Source organism: Oncorhynchus gorbuscha, linkage group LG18 (assembly GCF_021184085.1).
Source record: "Oncorhynchus gorbuscha isolate QuinsamMale2020 ecotype Even-year linkage group LG18, OgorEven_v1.0, whole genome shotgun sequence".
Classification (NCBI taxonomy): Eukaryota; Metazoa; Chordata; class Actinopteri; order Salmoniformes; family Salmonidae; genus Oncorhynchus; species Oncorhynchus gorbuscha.
Window position 1 is genome coordinate 18,306,127 of NC_060190.1, and position 19,611 is coordinate 18,325,737.

The 19,611-nt window shown below is 42.9% G+C and overlaps 1 pseudogene; it reads right to left on the reverse strand.

The window, feature by feature from the left end:
* Positions 1-1,555: 1,555 nt before the first annotated feature.
* Positions 1,556-6,920, reverse strand: LOC124003260 (annotated as a pseudogene).
* Between the last annotated feature and the right edge of the window lie 12,691 nt (positions 6,921-19,611).

Below are 19,611 nucleotides of genomic sequence, written 5' to 3' on the forward strand. Positions count from 1 at the left end.
ATGGTGACCAGTGAGCTGAGATAAGGCGGGGCTTTACCTAGCAGAGACTTGTAAGATAACCTGTAGCCGGTGGGTTTGGCGACGAGTATGAAGCGAGGGCCAACCAACAAGAGCGTACAGGTCGCAATGGTGTGTAGTTTATGGGGCTTTGGTGACAAAACGGATGGCACTGTGATAGACTGCATCCAGTTTGTTTAGTAGAGTGTTGGAGGCTATTTTATAGATCACATCACCGAAGTCGAGGATCGGTAGGATGGTCAGTTTTACGAGGGTATGTTTGGCAGCATGAGTGAAGGATGCTTTGTTTTGCGATATAGGAAGCCGATTCTAGATTTAATTTTGGATTGGAGATGCTTAATGTGAATCTGGAAGGAGAGTTTACAGTCTAACCAGACACCCAGGTATTTGTAGTTGTCCACGTATTCTAAGTCAGAGCCGTCCAGAGTAGTGATGCTGGACGGGCGAGCAGGTGTGGGCAGCGATCGATTGAAAAGCATGCATTTAGTGTGGCAGGGCTTGCAAACTATTACAGATTACAAAGGGAAGCACAGCCGAGAGCTTCCCAGTGATACGAGCCAAACAGACGAGCTAAATAACTTCTATGCTCGCTTTGAGGCAAGTAACACTGAAACATGCATAAGAGCAACAGCTGTTCCGGACGACTGTGTGATCACTCTCTCCGCAGCCGATATGAGTAAGACCTTTAAACAGGTCAACATTCACAAGGCCGCAGAGCCAGATGGATTACCAGGATGTGTACTCAGAGCGTGCGCTGACCAACTGGCAAGTGTCTTCACTGACATTTTCAACCTCTCCCTGTCTGAGTTTGTAATACCAACATGTTTCAAGCAGACCACCGTAGTCCCTGTGGCCAAGAACACTAAGGTAACCTGCCTAAATGACTACCGACCCGTAACACTCACATCTGTAGCCAATAAATGTTTTGAAAGGCTCGTCATGGCTCACATCAATACCATTATCCCAGAAATCCTATACCCACCCCAATTTGCATACCACAGCAACAGATCCACAGATGATGCAATCTCTATTGCGCTCCACACTGCCATTTCACACATAGAAAGAAGGAATACCTATGTGAGAATGCTATTCATTGACTACAGCTCAGCGTTCAACACCATAGTGCCCTCAAAGTTCATCACTAAGCTAAGGAACCTGGAACTAAACACTTACCTCTTCAAATGGATCCTTGTACTTCCTGACAGGCTGCCCCCAGGTGGTAAGGTTAGGTAACAACACATCCGCCATGCTGATCCTCAACACGGAGGCCCCTCAGTGGTGTTTGCTCGGGCCCCTCCTGTACTCCCTGTTCACTCATGACTGCACAGCCAGGCATGACTCCAACACCATCATTAAGTTTGCTGATGACACAACATTGCCTGATCACTGACAACGATGAGACAGCCTATAGGGAGGAGGTCAGAGAGCACGCCCCCATTCTCATCGACGGGGCTCTAGTGGAGCAGGTTGAGAGCTTCAAGTCTCTTGGCGTCCACATCACCAACAAACTAACAAACTATCCACTGGACACAGGAAGCTATTTTACCTTACACAGGGACACTGAGGTGTTGCACTCAAGAAGCCAAAACCCTGCATAGAGGGGCTCAGTAAACGTGGTGTGGAATGTGTGGAGGTGGGTCAGTGTGTCAGAGGTGACACTGTAGAAGGACAGAGTGCCGTCAGGCCAGTCCAGATACACTCCTACTTTGTGGGAGCCAGAGGAGGGGAAAGGTATGTCAGTGGCACTCTTATTGTGGGAGGCAGAGTAACTTTTACCAGAGCAGTGCAGACTCCAGGACTTGTCATTGGATCCAAGCACACCGTCATCATCCCCCTTGTTCCTGTTAATTCCTTTATATGTCATTCCCATGTAAGACCTAAAAGACCACTCTGCTTCCCAGTAACAGCGTCCAGACAGAGGCTCTCTACACAGCACCATTTCCCTTTGTTCAAATCTTTCTGGGTGATCAGGATACGGCTGCTCCTCCAACCATGTCACCTTTCTGTTCTCCTGGGACAGTGTGAGGAGTCTGTGTGCTGTGTTTAGGTCCAGTGGGAGCTCACAAGCATCTGGTGGGGATCAGGACACTATACATATTTTACAAATCATCAAGAGGTATATATTTTTAACTTCACTGTGCACCCTCTTACCTGCCGAGTGAAACTTCAGGGTGTGTCTCATTATTAGCATATGAACAGAAGAAGCATAGGAGAGAATCATACAAAACATTCCCAGTTGTAAACGGCATCAATGTACATTGAAACTGTCCCTAATTTACACGCAGCACTGTCTAACGTGCCACAAACACTGTATTGTGGAATATTCACAGCTTAGTGGTGAATTGGGGGAGTTCGCTGCAATGAGCTCACTGTGGAAGGACCACCAGAGGGCAGGCTGGGCTCATGGATAGTAGCCCAACAAGGCATGGGAGACAAGGTAACCAGAGGCAATTAAGCACAGCTGACGGTACTAATGACATACTCTCCTTCCCCTATAAGAGAGAGAATGGAACCAGCAGAGAAGGGGGGAAACTATCTCTGGAAGATGGCCACCGAGAGAGAGGAGCTATCCAGGAAGAACCACTAAGACGGTGACAATCCCGTGACTTTTTGTTGTAGTTTAAAGATACGCCTATTGTGTTCCTGTTTCATCTGGAGAAGAAGATGTATGCTGTTCCTTGGAAGATTTTCATTGATTATGTTGGAGTGTTTGTGTTGACCAAATGCCCTCAATAGAAAACTGTGTTCAATCAAGAAAACCTACTCCTGACTCACATTTACATTTACATTTAAGTCATTTAGCAGACGCTCTTATCCAGAGCGACTTACAAATTGGTGCATTCACCTTATGACATCCAGTGGGACAGTCACTTAACAATAGTGCATCTAAAACTTAGGGGGGGTGGGGTGAGAGGGATTACTTAACCTATCCTAGGTATGACTCGTTTATTCCACCTTCCCACTTTAGAGTGACGCCCAATTACTTGGTCCGCTCACATCACATTTTAGTGTTGGGGCTCTTGCAGTATGAGAGGTCCTTCGATGTAACATATGATGACAAACCAAAAATAACCAATGAAAATAGCCTCATCAATAAATGATGTAACGAAAGGTATGGGCTATATGCTGCATGTAGTTTTATAGTTATAGGGGCGGTAGCCTAGTGGTTAGAGCGTTGGACTAGTAACCGGAAGGTTGTGAGTTCAAACCCCCGAGCTGACAAGGTACAAATCTGTCTCATTGAAAATAAGAATATGTTCTTAACTGACTTGACCTGGTAAAATTAAAAATATATCATGAACAAAACAAGAGCCATTCAGCAATGTGTGTTAGGCTACACTACCGGTCAAAATGAGTGTTACGATCGTCGATGGAAGGATCGGACCAAGGTGCAGCGTGGTAGGCGGACATTTTAATTTATTAAATGAACACCAAAAAAAATAATAATACGAACCGTACCGTCTAGTAGGGCTAAACAGCACAGTACCAAAAACAAGATCCCACAAACTACAGGTGGAAAAAGGCTGCCTAAGTATGATCCTCAATCAGAGACAACGATAGACAGCTGCCTCTGATTGGGAACCATACCCTGCCAATAAAGAAAGAGAACATAGATTGTCCCCCCCTAGTCACACCCTGACCAAACCAAATAGAGAATAAAAAGGATCTCTAAGGTCAGGACATGACAAAGAGTGTGCAAAGCTGTCATCAAGGCAAAGGGTGGCTATTTGAAGAATCTCAAATATAAAATATATTTAGATTTGTTTAAAACTTTTTTGGTTACTACATGATTCCATATGTGTTATTTCATAGTTTTGATATCTTCACTATTATTCTACAATGTAGAAAATAGTAAAAACAAAGAAAAACCCTTCAAACTTTTGACCGGTAGTGTACTTTGTAGTTACTGTGCTAGAATGTAAATATAATGTACTACTTATAACTCATTGAGCTCTGAATTCTGCTTCCATAGAATGAGAGCCAACATTTGAGTCAACATGAAATACACACTTATTCTTCATTGCAGTCAACACTCACATTTTTTAGGTCCAGGTTTGATCCTGCACTCTCCACCATTTTCCATACTATAGAGATAGAATTGTTTTGAGTGACGCACATATGCACACACCTACATAACGCATAACTCAGAATAAAGATATAATTTATTAATGTGGATTTATACAAACCCTCTACATACTTGAGTTTCTCCAGTCTCAAGTGTGGATCCTCCTGTCCAGCAGAAAGCAGTCTCACTCCTGTGTCTCCTAGGTGATTGTAGCTCAGATCCAGCTCTCTCAGGTGTGAGGGGTTTGACCTCAGAGCTGTGTCGAGAGAAACACAGCCCTCATCTGTGATCTGACAGCCTGTAGAGAGTTGATCCAGACTTCACACACTGCTACCATTTAATAATACAGAAAATGGCAGAAGCATATGTTGTTTTTTCACACAATATTCAACAAATACAGGAATACTGACCTTAGTGTTTACAGTTTACAGTGTGGATTCTCCAGTCCAGCAGAGAGTAGCTTTACTCCTGAATCCTGCAGGTCATTGTCACTGGGGTCCAGCTCTCTCTGGTAAGAGGAGTTGAGAGCTGAGGCCAACATTTCACAGCATCCTTCTGAGAGGTTACAATGGTTCAGCCTAAATGATGTGTAAAAAAGAAAATCACAACAGTTTACAACAAAAACAGTAACAAGACTGTTTAGTAGTACAGACTGGGAATTGTTCGGGGATTCATCCGATAGCATTGAGGAGTTTATCACATCAGTCATGGGCTTCATCAATAAGTGCATAGATGATGTCGTCCCCACAGCGACTATACGAACGTATCCCAAACCAAAAACCATGGCAATATCTGTTCTGGGCTAAAGGCTAGAGCTACCGCTTACAAGGAATCGGACATGGACGCATACAAGAAAGCCTGCTACGATGAGACATCAAACATGCAAAAGGACAATACAGGCTCCAACACTCTTCGGATGTGTCATGGCTTGCAGACGATAACGGATTACAAACCCAGCCGTGAGATGAGCTAAACGAGCTAAATGAGCTTTATTCTCGCTTCAAGGAAAATAACACCCGAGTCTTGCACGAAAGTCCGTTGTTCCGGATGACCGTGTGATCTCTCTCCATGGCCGATGAGAGTAAACAACAGGTAAACACTCGCAAGGCGGGCCAGACGGAATACCAGGGTGCATTCTCAGAGAATGCACAGACCAGCTGGTAAGTGTCTTCACGGACATTTTCAATCTATCCTTGTCCCAGTCTGTAATTCCAACATGTTTCAAGCTGACAACCATTGTCCCTGTTTCCAATAACTCCAAGGTAACCTTCCTAAATGACTATAAGGCTGGTCATGACACACATCAACACCATCATCCCAGACACCTACTCCAATTCGCATACCGCCCCAACAGATCAACAGATGACGCAATCTCAATTGCACTTCACACTGCCCTCTCCCACCTGGACAAGAGGGGAAATAACTATGTGAGAATGCTGTTCATAGACTACAGCGTTCAACACCATTGTCCCCTCCCTGGGACTGAACACCTCCCTTTGCAACAGGATACTGTACTTTCTGACAGGCCGTCCCCAGGTGATGAGGGTAGGCAACAACACCTCCACCTCGCTGACCCTCAACACTGGGGCCCCTCAGGGGTGCGTGCTTCGTCAACTCCTGTACTCCCTGTTTACCCATGACTGCGTGGCCATCCACGACACCAACACAATCATTAAGTTTGCTGACGAAACAACGGTGGTAAGCCTTATCATCAATGGCAATAAGACAGGCTACAGGGAGGAGGTCAGAGACTTGGCAGTATGGTGCCAAGACATAAACCTCTCCCTCAACGTCAGTAAGACAAAGGAGCCGATGGTGGCTACAGGAGAAAAAGGGGAGAGCACGTCCCCATCCACATTGACAGGGCTGTAGTGGAGCGAGTTGAAAGCTTCAAGTACTGGCACTTCCTGTATATAGCTGCACATTGATCTGGTACTGGCACTTCCTGTATATAGCTGCACATTGATCTGGTACCGGCACTTCCTGTATATACCTCCACACTGATCTGGTACTGGCACTTCCTGTATATAGCTGCACATTGATCTGGTACTGGTACTTCCTGTATATAGCTATATTCTTGTGTATTTTATTCCTCTCGTTACAATTTTTACAATTTTTAAATTTTTACTCTGAATTGTTGGGAAGGGCTCGTGAGCTATCATTTCACAGTAAACCTGTTGTATTCGGCGAATGTGACAAAAAATGTTTGTTTGATTTAAATTAATAAAGTCAATTGAGAATAGTAGTGAATAAAACATGTTTTGTAAAAAATATATATTTCTGTCGGGTGATTAGTATTTAAATATCCAGGTACTTACCTCACAGTTCTAGAAGCTTTGGCCAATGGCAGCAGCTTCAGCAGACCTTCCTTTGATCTGGAGTATTTATTGAGTTCAAACACATCCAAGTCCTCTTCTGATGTCAACAACACAAAGACCAGAGCTGACCACTGGGCAGGTGAGAGTTCTTCTCTGGAGAGTTTCCCTGAGCTCAGGTAGCTTTGGATCTCATCCACAAGAGAATAATCATTCAGTTCATTCAGACAATGGAACAGATTGATGCACCTCTCTGGCGAGGGATTCTCCCTGATCTTCTTCTTAATGTACTTGACTGTTTCGATATTGCTCTGTGAACTGCTTCTTGTCTGTGTCAGTAGACCACGTAAACGATTCTGATTGGAATCCCCTGATAGACCCAGAAGGAAATGGAGAAAAAGGTCTAGGTGTCCAGTCTCACTCTGCCAGGCCTTATGCACCGCACACTTGTGGAAGGTGATGGCAGGTTTATATTTGAACACGATCTGCATTTGTCCGATGATGGATTGCTGTTTCGCCATGAGATTCACATTGTTGTTGTTGAATATGAGACACACATATAAAGCAGGAAGAAACTCCTGAATACTCAGATGCACAAAGCAGTACACCTTATCTTGATACAAACCAAAGTCCTCACAAAATATTTCTGTGCACACACCTGAGTACACTGAGGCTTCTTTAATATCAATGCCACACTTCTTCAGGTCTGCTGCACAGAAAATAAGATGACCTTTCTCAAGCTGCCAAAAAGCCAATTTTCCTAGTGATAGTATGATCTTTGGATTCCAATGAGCATCTGTCTCCCATAATACTTCACATTCATCTGTTTAGCCTGGACAACCTCAAACTGTGTGTACATTTGAGTTAGGGTCTTTGGCATCTCTCTAATCTCTTCTTCACCCATTTTCTCTAGAACTGTAGCAGATATCCAACAGAAGACTGGTATGTGGCACATGATGTAGATGCTTGTTGATGTCTTTATGTGTGAGATGACTCTGCTGGCCTGATTCTCTTCCTGAAGTACTCTTCCTTCTGAGGGTCATTGAACCCTCGTACCTCTGTCACCAGGTCGACATAACTAGGAGGAATTTGATTAGATGCAGCAGGTCGAGAGGTCAATATATAGTCCCTTCGCACAGTGGTGTAGGCACTCTCGGGTGTGGGAGATAAGATAACTTTAATATTGTAACGTCGTTCTTCGTTTGTAGAAAGAGAGTCGGACCGAAATGCAGCGTGGTGGTTACTCATGACTTTAAAGAACAAAGTGACACATGAAATAACTATACAAATACAAAAACAACAAACGGAACGTGAAACCTAATTACAGCCTTTTTAAAATATTTTTTTTAAATAAAAAATAATTTATTATCTTCAATACCATTCATTCTTTACAACTCATAATTTACATACATACTCAAATAATGGTATTTTAATTAAACAAATTAAACTAAACATAAACCCCAAACAAAACCTCAGGGGAGCATCTTCCCTCCCCGTCACCCTACAAAATACCTTTCCCTATCTCCTCGTCCCTAATCTATCCTCTTACAAATCTAAATAACACCCAGCCCTAAACCCCCCTTCCACCTCTCCCGAGCAGCATGCTGCCCCCACTTCCTCTCCTCCCTCTTCATCCTCCCCCTCAAATCTCCTTCCACCCTCCTCACTATCCCTTCCACCCCCCAATCTCTCCCTGTCTTCCCCATGTTCTGCCTTGCTTCCCACAGCCCCCGTTTAAAGAGACTCATGAGAAGCCAGAGCAGAAACCTGTCCCTATCCGTCCCTCTCGCTCTCCCTACACCCCTCTCTAACCTGGCCCACGTAAATACAAAATCCCCCTTTACCAAACCTAACAACACCCGTGCTCTAGCCCATACTACTCCGGCAAAGGCACAGTCCCAAAAGAAATGGCGCACAGTCTCCTCCCTGCCACAAGAGGATCTTGGACAGGTGGGGGATTGCACCAAACTATACCGGTACAAGATGGAACGTACCGGCAATCACTTATGAAGGCTCAAACAATTCAGGTCCTTGAGCCTGTTGTCCAGACCCCGCGCCTGCACTCCTTCCCAGACCACTTCCGAGAAGCCCACTACAGGCGCCGGACTCCCTGCCTTTCTGACCTCCTCGTACAGGTGCCTGTGATCTAAACCTACTCGGGCAACTTCAACCTCAGGGTGCGCACGCAGCCACTTGGCCGCATGACCAAAGTGCCACGGCAGCTGTTCCGCCCGAGGACCCGTGTGAGACCACACCATTATGCTTCTCGCCTGATAGGAGAAAAACACCCGCAGGAGGTAACCGGAAGGGTGTATCACTGGCTGAGCAAGCTCCGTTAACAAGAAAGAAACAAAAATTGTGTCCAGCTTGAGGGGGAAATGTGGTACCCCCCTACCTCCCTCCCCGATGGGACAGATCATGCGTGCCCTGGCGAATCACTTGCACCTGCCACTCCACATAAACTGAAACACAAGCCTCACTAGAGGCCTCCTCAGACAAGCCGGCAATGGGTAGATGTATGCCAAATACAAAAGAGATGGCAACACATCCACCTTTAGGACCAGGACTTTGCCCATAAAAGACAAATACCTAGCTTTACACATTGCTAGCTTCCTCTGTACCACTGCGATACGCATGTTCCAGTTTAGCGTCGCTGAGCCGGAGGTCTCAAAATGGACCCCGAGATTCCTCAGGGCCCCCTCACAGAGAGATAACCCCCCAGGCACATCCGTTCTACCGCGCCATCTTCCAAAAAACTTGACGGAAGACTTTGCATGGTTCAGAACTGCTCCCGGCGCTCGGGTGAAATCCCCAAAGATGGCAAGGGACCTTGTCAGGCACGAGTCCTTGCACAACAGCAAGGAAGTGTCGTCGGCGTACTGCGTCATCTTAACACGCAGCCCACCACTTCCAGGGATCAGCACACCTTCCACCCATGTGTCTGCCCTAATGGCAGCCCCCAGAGGCTCCATGTACAGAACGAAGAGGAGAGCCGAGAGTGGGCACCCCTGCCTGACCCCAGACGAGAGGTCAAAAACGTCACCCAAGTGACTATTTACACTAACTCGGCACCCCGCTCCGACATATAACGTACGAATCCATCCTATAAACTTCTCCCCAAATCCTAATCGACCTAACACTCTGAATAAAAATAATCTATTCACGCGATCGAAGGCTTACGCCTGATCTAGCGCTGCTACCATTAAAGGCAGTCCTCTATCTTCAACTCAAGCGATGGAGTCCCTGATTAACTGTAGGTTCCATCTAATAGAGCGGCCTTCTACCCCGCACGTCTGATCCTCATGAACGACGTAGGGAAGGGCTGTGCGCAACCGGTCTGCTAAAACCTTTGCAAGTAGCTTGTAATCTACACACAGCATGGTCAACGGCTGCCAGTTGCCAAGGTCTGTTCCCCCTTCTTATATAAAAGTGACAGCACACCAACAGCCATTGATCCCCCCGGGACCCCCGAGGTTGCCTGCCTCGTATTCGAGTTCAATTAACCTTTGGATACGATCCACCTCCCTCCTCTCCTCCCTTTTTTTTCCTCTTGCAATACCCTATTATAAAAGCCCTAATCCTCACCTTAACTAATTCCCACCACTCTAACACCCCCTCGCACATGGACCGGAGGCCCTCAAGCCTCCAAAAGAACCCATCAACAAAAGCCTGCTCCTCCAGCACATCCCGATCTAGCTTCCAGTACCCCCTACCAAAGAGGCAGACTGGCGACCCCACCTGCAGGAGCACCCCGTCGTGATCCGAAAAGAAAACAGGCAACAGCCGCCCAGACAACTTACCCAAAGACCTGGGTACGAAAATATAGTCGAGCCTCCGCTCAACCCCCCTGGAGTTGCGCCATGTAGGACCGTCCATTTTCGGAGTAGTGTGCAGACCACCATCTACCAGACCATGGCAAGCCATTATCCTGGCAATGGCGCCCGCACTGCTATCCCCCCCCCTCTTCCTAAATCTGTATTAAAATCCCCCCATCACTAATTTCCTATTTGTGACACACAGGGGCGTCAGACAGTCCACCATCTCCCTCCTGTCTGCCACCACCTGTGGCCCATACACCACCACTAATCTAAATTTACAATCCCTTATCGTGACATCCACCCCTATAACCCTCCCCTGTATTACCACAAAATAATCCTCCACTTTTACCTCCCTGTGACCACACAAAATCCCTACCCCCGATGAGTGCACCCCCCCCAACACCCCAAACCGACTCCCCCTTGTCCCACTCCCTCTTAAACCTACTAACATCGTTATCCATGTATCTCCCCAGAAAAGCCCTCACCTCTTCGTCCTTAACGTAAGGGTTGTAAATGTTGACAGTTACAACCCTAAAGTTATTCTTCGCCAGGCTTGTTATTTCGTAGTGGCACATCGGCCTCTCACCTCCCACTGCTCTTGCCCTTCTTAGGATATCATCGTGTTTTTCCTCTGTATATAGTGCCACGTCGTATGCTCCCTCCAACGAGTTGCCTTGGAAACAAAACACGTCCTTCACCGTCAGCTTTAGAATCCCCATCAATATTATCCTTCCAAAAGATTCCCGTCCTAAAGGCTCCAACTCCTTTTCCTTCCAAGCAAACCGAATCGTGTTGGCCAGCCCAATCCCAGGGACCGACCGTGTTGATGTATTTAGCACCATCTCCGCAAGGAGAATGGCGCTCGTTCTCTTCCAAAACAAGTAAAAAGAAAAACCAAAGTGACCGAGCCTATCTGGTGAAACTACACAGAGACAGGAACAATCACCCACGAAATACACAGCGAAACCCAGGCTACATAAATACGTTTCCCAATCAGAGACAACGAGAATCACCTGACTCTGATTGAGAACCGCCTCAGGCAGCCAAGCCTATGCAACACCCCTACTCAGCCGTAATCCCAATAATTACAAAACCCCCAATACGAACCACAACATATAAACCCATGTCACACCCTGGCCTGACCAAACATATAACGAAAACACAAAATACAATGACCAATGCGTGACAAATATCGATAAAACATTTATTAAAAAACAATGTTTTATTGTCACATACACCAGATAGATCCAGTGAAATGTGTTGTTTTACAGGGTCAGTCACAGTAGTATGGCGCCCTTGAAGCAAATTAGGTTTAAGTGCCTTGCTCAAGGTCACATTGACATATTTTTCACCTTGTCAGCTCGGGTATTGAACCACCTTTCGGTTACTGACCCAAAATGGACATTTGTATTTGGTTTTGAAAGAAGAGGAGACAATTTTAACTTTTCTTCAACTTCTTTAATAACCTGTAGATTTAGGAGGAGGACTATTCAACTATATTCTTACGAGGTCAGATATTATTATTATCTTTTAATGATCAACTTTAGCGCAAGCAAATGCAGTCAAAGTCAAGTAAAACTGATTGCACCAGCTACACCAGGCCACTTAATTCATAGGTAGTATCACTTTTATAAGTTAGGTTGCAAACTATACAAATTGCAACATTGCTACAAATTGCTATGCAGTGATTACAATATAGTGGCTATATACAGGAAAGCCAACATTCCAAAAGCTGGGCCTAAAAGATGTGTATAGAAGATTAACAATATATTTTGCTGTGACTCTTATGTTGATGATGTAAAAACAAATTATTTTATTGGTCTGATAGATGCTGCACTTGATGAATTTATGAAATTGCTTTTCCAATTATTGATAAACATACACCTGTTATGAAACTGTTAGAACTGTTAAGGCGTCATAGAATGATGAGGAATTGAAAAACTGTATGGTTGAAAGAGATGGGGCAAAAGGAGTGGCTAATAAGTCTGGCTGAACATCTGACTGGCTGACTTACTGCAAATTGAGAAATTATGTGACTAAACTCAACTAAAAGAAGAAGAAACTGTATTATGAGGCCAAGATAAATGATATTTTCTACATTGTAGAATAATAGTGAATACATCAAAGCTATGAATTAACACATGGAATCATGTAGTAACCAAAAATGGGTTAAAAAAATCAAAATATCTTTTATACAGTGGGGCAAAAAAGTATTTAGTCAGCCACCAATTGTGCAAGTTCTCCCACTTAAAAAGATGAGAGAGGCCTGTAATTTTCATCATATGTACACTTCAACTATGACAGACAAAATATTAGGTTATTAATTTTTCATCCACATGTCCATATATCTATGTTAATTCCATTTATTCAACATAGGACATGGTGAAACTTTAGTTTTTCTTAAAAACCCTTAGTGGGCTTCCTTTTAGTAACATGACAGAAAACAGGGCAGTGGGGTTTAAAAAAATAAGTTTTATTTTAGTTTAGGTTTACACAAAAATCGTATTTATTGTTCTGTTATGCACTGTCTGGGTTAAGTTACTCTTGTAATGAATACTCAGGGAGAAAAAGGTATAGATTCACACGCCTTCGCAAAAGGCAGAAATCTTGGTCACAGGCGGGCAATGGTCATACACAGGTAGGCAAACAGGCAGGTGAATCAAAACTAGGACTGAAGGTCTGGTTCTCACAAACGAGCTAGGAAAAGGCTTAGTAAGAGCCAAAACGAACAATACCTCACAAAGGCACAAACAGAATGAACTGAACTAAATAAGGAGCTGATGAGACCAGGTGAGTAACTAACACAGGTGAAATCAATAAACAAAAATGAAAGACGGGCTACGTTGAAGAATGCAAAGAAACAGGGCTACGTTTAAGAACACAACACAAGGTAAACTAAGAAAATAAATACAGAACCTTACAATTCTTCAATACTACTGTAAAATAAATAGTTAATTTAAAGCAGTCTCCTGGTCATGTGGTCAAGAGGAAGAACATTCTAACATTCTTAAAGGAAAGGGTTTCAATTGCTGTGTCACAGGAGTCTCATTTATCTTCAACAGAACATGATAAGCTGAAGAGGGACTCGGTGGGCCAGGCATACTTCTCTTCTTTTAGTTCAAACAAAAGAGGCACCGCCATCCTTGTAAATAAAAATGTCCCAGTTATATTTGAGCGACAATTTATTTTGATTACAGATAATATACTTGGTAAATGTATATGGCCGAACTCGGACTCGCCCAAATATATGTCTACTATGATTTTATTATTTAATCAACACTGCAAGGGACTTGAGTTTATTTCAGGAGATTTTAAGTATATTCTGGGTAAACTGGATAAATCATCAACTGCAGTCACGCCCTGACCTTAGTATTCTTTGTTTTCTTTATTATTTTGGTTAGGTCAGGGTGTGACAAGGGTGATTTATGTGTTCGGTCCTGTCTAGGGGTTTTGTATGTTTATGGGGAGTGTTTACTAGTCTAGGTGTTATGTATGTCTATGGTTGCCTAGATTGGTTCTAGATTGGTTCTCAATTAGAGGCAGCTGTTTACCGTTGTCTCTGATTGGGAACCATATTTAGGCAGCCATATTCCTTAGGTTCTCTGTGGGTTATTGTCTATGTATTAGTTGCTTGTGGCTGCACTTATATTATATAGCGTCACGGTCGATTTATTGTTTTGTGAGTTTGTTTAGTGTTTCTTCATTAAAGAAGTATTTATTTGTCTTACGCTGCGCCTTGGTCTCCTCCATACATCAAACGTGACAACTGCTCCAGTCTTGAATCACATAGCCTCAAATACTCTTAGACACATTTGTGATTAATCTTGTTCAGTAGACATATTGAGAGAGCTAAAAACCTAATGTCAGAGACTATACTTTCTACTCTAGACCCCATAATTCAGATTCTAGATTGGACAATAATAATGTATGCCCTCTATTTACATGATGTTGTCCAGTCATGTGCTATTGGTTCTAGTCATTTCAGACCATGCCCTAGTGTATATAGATATTGAAATTGGCAAAACAGTCCCCGAAACGAGATATTGGAGACTTAATGTCTCTGCTTAACAATGAATTGCTCTGTGATTATTATTGTCTCGACAATCAATTCTCTCCTGTCTCAGCTGCAACTATCTGGGATGCTGCTAAAGCAACCACAGGGGGTTATATCATTTCCCAAGCCTCTCTGATCAAGAAGCTTATAATGGAAAATAGGGTGAAAAAATACCAGTCTCAATGTCAACCGTGAAGAGGTGACTCCGGGATGCTGGCCTTCTTGGCAGAGTTGCAAAGAAAAAGCCATATCTTAGATTGGCTAATAAAAAGAGAAGATTAAGATGGGCAAAAGAACACCGACAGAGGAACTCTGCCTGGAAGGCCAGCATTCCGGAGTCGCCTCTTCACTGTTGACGTTGAGACTGGTGTTTTGTGTGTACTATTTAATGAAGCTGCCAGTTGAGGACTTGTGAGGCATCTGTTTCTCAAACTAGACACACTAATGTACTTGTCCTCTTGCTCAGTTGTGCACCGGGGCCCCCCACTCTTCTTTCCATTCTGGTTAGAGCCAGCTGTTCTGTGAAGGGAGTAGTACACAGCGTTGTACCAGATCTTCAGTTTCTTGGCAATTTTTCGCATGGAATAACCTTCATTTCTCAGAACAATAGACTGACGAGTTTCAGATGAAAGATCTTTGTTTCTGACCATTTTGAGCCTGTAATCGAATCCACAAATGCTGATGCTCCTGATACTCAATTAGTCTAAAGAAGGACAGTTTTATTGCTTCTTTAAATCAGGACAATAGTTTTAAGCTGTGCTAACTTAACTGATAATTTCCTAATGATCAATTAGCCTTTTAAAATGAAAAACTTGTATTAGCTAACACAACGTGCCATTGGAACACAGGAGTGATGGTTGCTGATAATGGGCCTCTGTACACCTATGTAGATATTCCATATAAAAATCTGCCGTTTCCAGCTACAATAGGCACTTACAACATTAATGTTTACACTGTATTTCTGTTCATTTTGACGTTATTTTAATAGACAAAATGAGCTTTTCTTTCAAAAACAAGGACATTTCTAAGTGACCCAAAACTTTTGAACGGTAGTGTGTGTGTTATGGATTTTCAACCTCTGCCATATCGTGGATTCAGAGCTATCTAATAGAACTCAAAGGGTTTTCTTTAATAGGAGCTTCTCTAATGTCAAGCATGTAAAGTATGGTGCATCTCCTGTCTATTTTTACCAATGACCTGCCACTGGCATTAAACAAAGCATGTGTGTCCATGTATGTTGATGATTCAACGATATACACATCAGCAACCACAACTAATGAAGTCACTGAAACCCTTTACAAAGAGTTGCAGTCTGTTTTGGAATAGGTGGCCAGTAATAACCTGGTCCTGAACATCTCTAAAACTAAGAGCATTGTATTTGGTACAAATCAGTTCTAGACCTCAGCTGAATCTGGCAATGAATGGTGTGGCTGTTGAACAAGTTGAGGACACTAAATTACTTGGTGTTACTTTAGATTGTAAACTATCATGGTCAAAACATATAGATTCAATGGTTGTAAAGATGAGGAGAGGTCTGTCCATAATAAAGAGATGCTCTGCTTTTTTGACCCCACACTCCAAAAAGCAAGTCCTGCAGGCTCCAGTTGTCTTATTTTGATTATTGTCCAGTCGTGTGGTCGAGTGCTGCCAGGAAAGACCAAGTTAAGCTGCAGCTGGCCCAGAACAGAGCGGGATGTCTTGCTCTTTATTGTAATCAGAGGGCTAATATAAATAGTATGCATGCCAGTCTCTCTTGGCTAAGCGGCGAGACTGACTGCATCACTTCTTTCATAAGAAACATTCATGTGTTAAATCCCAAATTGTTTGCATAGTCAACTTATACACAGCTCTGACACACACACTTACCCCACCAGACATGCCACCAGGGGTCTTTTCACAGTCCCCAAATCCAGAACAAATTCAAGGAAGCTTACAGTATTATATAGAGCCATTATTACACACAACTCCATTCCATCTCATATTGCTCAGATGAACAGCAATCCTGGTTTAATGTTTTATATTTTTTAGATAAAACACCCGATGGCACACCGCTCCCCTATTTGACCTAGATAGTTTGTGTGTATGCATTGGTATATGTAGGCTATGTGTGCCTTTTGTAATGAATGTAGTTCTGTCCTTGAGCTGTTCTTGTCTATTAATGTTCTGTAATGTCATGTTTCATGTGGACCCCAGGAAGAGCAGCTGCTGCTTTTGCAACAGCTAATGGAGATCTTAATAAAATACAAATGCATATTGCTCCTCCTGTCTCTACCTGTTTGTAGGGAAACAAATGGTCAACAAAAATGTTACACATAGTTCATACACACACTAGGCTCCCAGAATAGGTTATATTGTATACAAGTTTTGCTCAAAGCAGCCAACTAAAGTGATGTAGTTAACTTCATCATGGGCACATTGGGAATTTATATCTGTGACGTTGAAACAATTTCTTAGCCCCTGTCTTACTTGCTGAAGGCCCCAGTCATCCCTGCCTGTACCTGAACAATGAATAAAGATCATACATACACAAACAATAGGCTCCCAGAATAGGTTATATTACATACATGTTTTGCTCAAAGCAGCCAACTAAAGTAATGTAGTTAACCTAAGTTCAATCACAAAGGCCGGTCTGAGTGCATCTCAACAGTTCCGGTCAGTAGTACACATTGTAGTGGCACATTGTCTACTAGCCCAGCCTACTCGGGATAGCTTAATTTCCATCCCTGCTGACATGTATAACTGACTTCATAGGTCATTTGATTAGTCATGTACAACAGATGCACTCGTGGAGCAAAACCGTTTGTGTTTAGTATGGGGAAAACACTTTTTGAGCTAGCTAGCCAACTTAAACTAATGTAGCTAACTAGCCAACCAAGGTGCCTAACTAGCTAGCCCACCTGACGAAAGCTGTGTTCCAATACCCATACTAACATATTAAGTATGTAGTATACAGTGAGTATATACTACAGTGGCAAGAAATAGTCTGAACCATTTGGAATTACCTGGATTTCTGCATACATTTGTCATAACATTTTATCTGTTCTTCATCTTAGTCACAACAATAGACAAACAGTGTGCTTAAACTAATAACACACAAATTATTGTATTTGTCTTGTCTATATTGAATACATAATTTAAACATTCACAGTGTAGGTTGGAAAAAGTATGTGAACCCCTAGGCTAATGACTTTTCCAAAAGCTAATTGCTAGTTTGCTATTTACAAGAAGCATTGCCTGATGTGAACCATGCCTTGAACAAAAGAGATCTCAGAAGACCTAAGATTGACTTGCATGAAGCTGGAAAGGGTTACAAAAGTATCTCTAAAATCCTTGATGTTCATCAGTCCACGGGAAGACAAATTGTCTATAAATGGAGAAAGTTCAGCTCTGTTGCTACTCTCCCTAGGAGTGGCCGTCCTGCAAGAGCACAGTGCTGAATGCTCAATGAGGTTAAGAAGAATTCTAGAGTGTCAGCTAAAGCCTTACAGAAATCTCTGGAACATGCCAACATCTCTGTTGACGAGTCTATGATACGTAAAACACTAAACAAGAATGGTGTTCATGGGAGGTGTAGTGGAAATTTCCTGTATTTACCAAATCATGAGAGCAAACCACACACAAGTCAAAGTTATCATAAAGTCCATCTTTAATTATATGAGCTCCATCACAACCCTGTGACTCAGATTAATTCAGTGTCTATAAATGAATTCTCTGAGAGTGCTTACAAAACAGTTCTTAGTATAATTTATAGCCAAGACACACCCATCTCAACTCACATAACGAATAAAAGATCTTAGGGACATTACAAAGGAAGACTTTACTTGAGAGAGGCTCTGGCCCCCCAATGGTGGAACAAACTCCCCCACGACGCCAGGACAGCGGAGTCAATCACCACCTTCCGGAGACACCTGAAACCCCACCTCTTTAAGGAATACCTAGGATAGGATAAGTAATCCTTCTCACCCCCCCCTTTAAGATTTAGATGCACTATTGTAAAGTGACTGTTCCACTGGATGCCATAAGGTGAATGCACCAATTTGTAAGTCGCTCTGGATAAGAGCGTCTGCTAAATGACTTAAATGTAATGATGTAAATGAGTATCCCATAGCCAGACAGCATTGGCTATAAATTATCATTCAGCTTCGTCTCCTAAACTATGTTCTTATCTCGCTCTTAGTACCACTCAGGACCAAAAACAAAACCTCATCCACTAGCATTATCAAATACACTCCTCCTGGACAAGATCACAGAGACACAGTGACTGGCACACAGACATTGTGGAGCCAAGAGATAATTGGTTCCCCCTCAATCATCCCTTCACATGGTTTAAAAGATATGTTTACATATGAAGACAAGCTTGACCTCTCCGTTCTCTGCGGCCCAAGTAACTGAACCCAGGACAGAGAAAGGATAACTGCAAATGGCCACCACTATAGTACAACAAGATACATTCTAAATAAGAAGTAACTCACAAGCATATAATGAAAATAAAACATCTTATCTATGTTACCCAACTATTCTGATACATCCCCAACAGAGGTCACCACGGAAGAGAGCGAGGAAGTTTGCAAAAGAGCACCTGGATGTTCAACAGCGCTTCTGGCAAAAATATTCTGTGGACAGATTCAACCTGAGTCAATCTATTTAGTCTCAAATAAATAATGAAAAATGTTCAATTTGGTCTAAATAATGCAAAACACAGTGTTGGAGAAGAAAGTAAAAGTGCAATATGTGCTATGTAAAAAAGCTAACGTTTAAGTTCCTTGCTCAGAACATATGAAAGCTGGTGATTCAATATTCCCAGTTAAGAAGTTTTAGGTTGTAGTTATTATAGGAATTATGACGCGCCGACTATTTCTCTCTATACCATTTGTATTTCATATACTTTTGACTATGTCACGCCCAGGCCTTAGTTATCTTTGTTTTCTTTATTATTTTGGTTAGGTCAGGGTGTGACATGGGGGATTTATGTGTTTTGTCTAGGATTTTTGTAAGTTTATGGGGCTGTTTCCTTTCTAGGTAAATTGTATGTCTATGGTTGCCTAGATTGGTTCTCAATTAGAGGCAGCTGTCTATCGTTGTCTCTGATTGGGAACCATATTTAGGCAGCCATATTCTTTGGGTATATTGTGGGTGATTGTTTCCTGTGTCAGTGACACATGGGACTGTTTCGTTGCCAGTTCACTTTATTATTTTGTATTTGTGTTCATGTTTAGTTTTTCTTATTAAAAACCATGGACACCTACCACGCTGCGTATTGGTCTTGTCCTTGTCTGAGATTTGCACGGTTATCTAAACGTCACGCCAGGGTAAGCCTACACGAAACACAGACCTTAAATT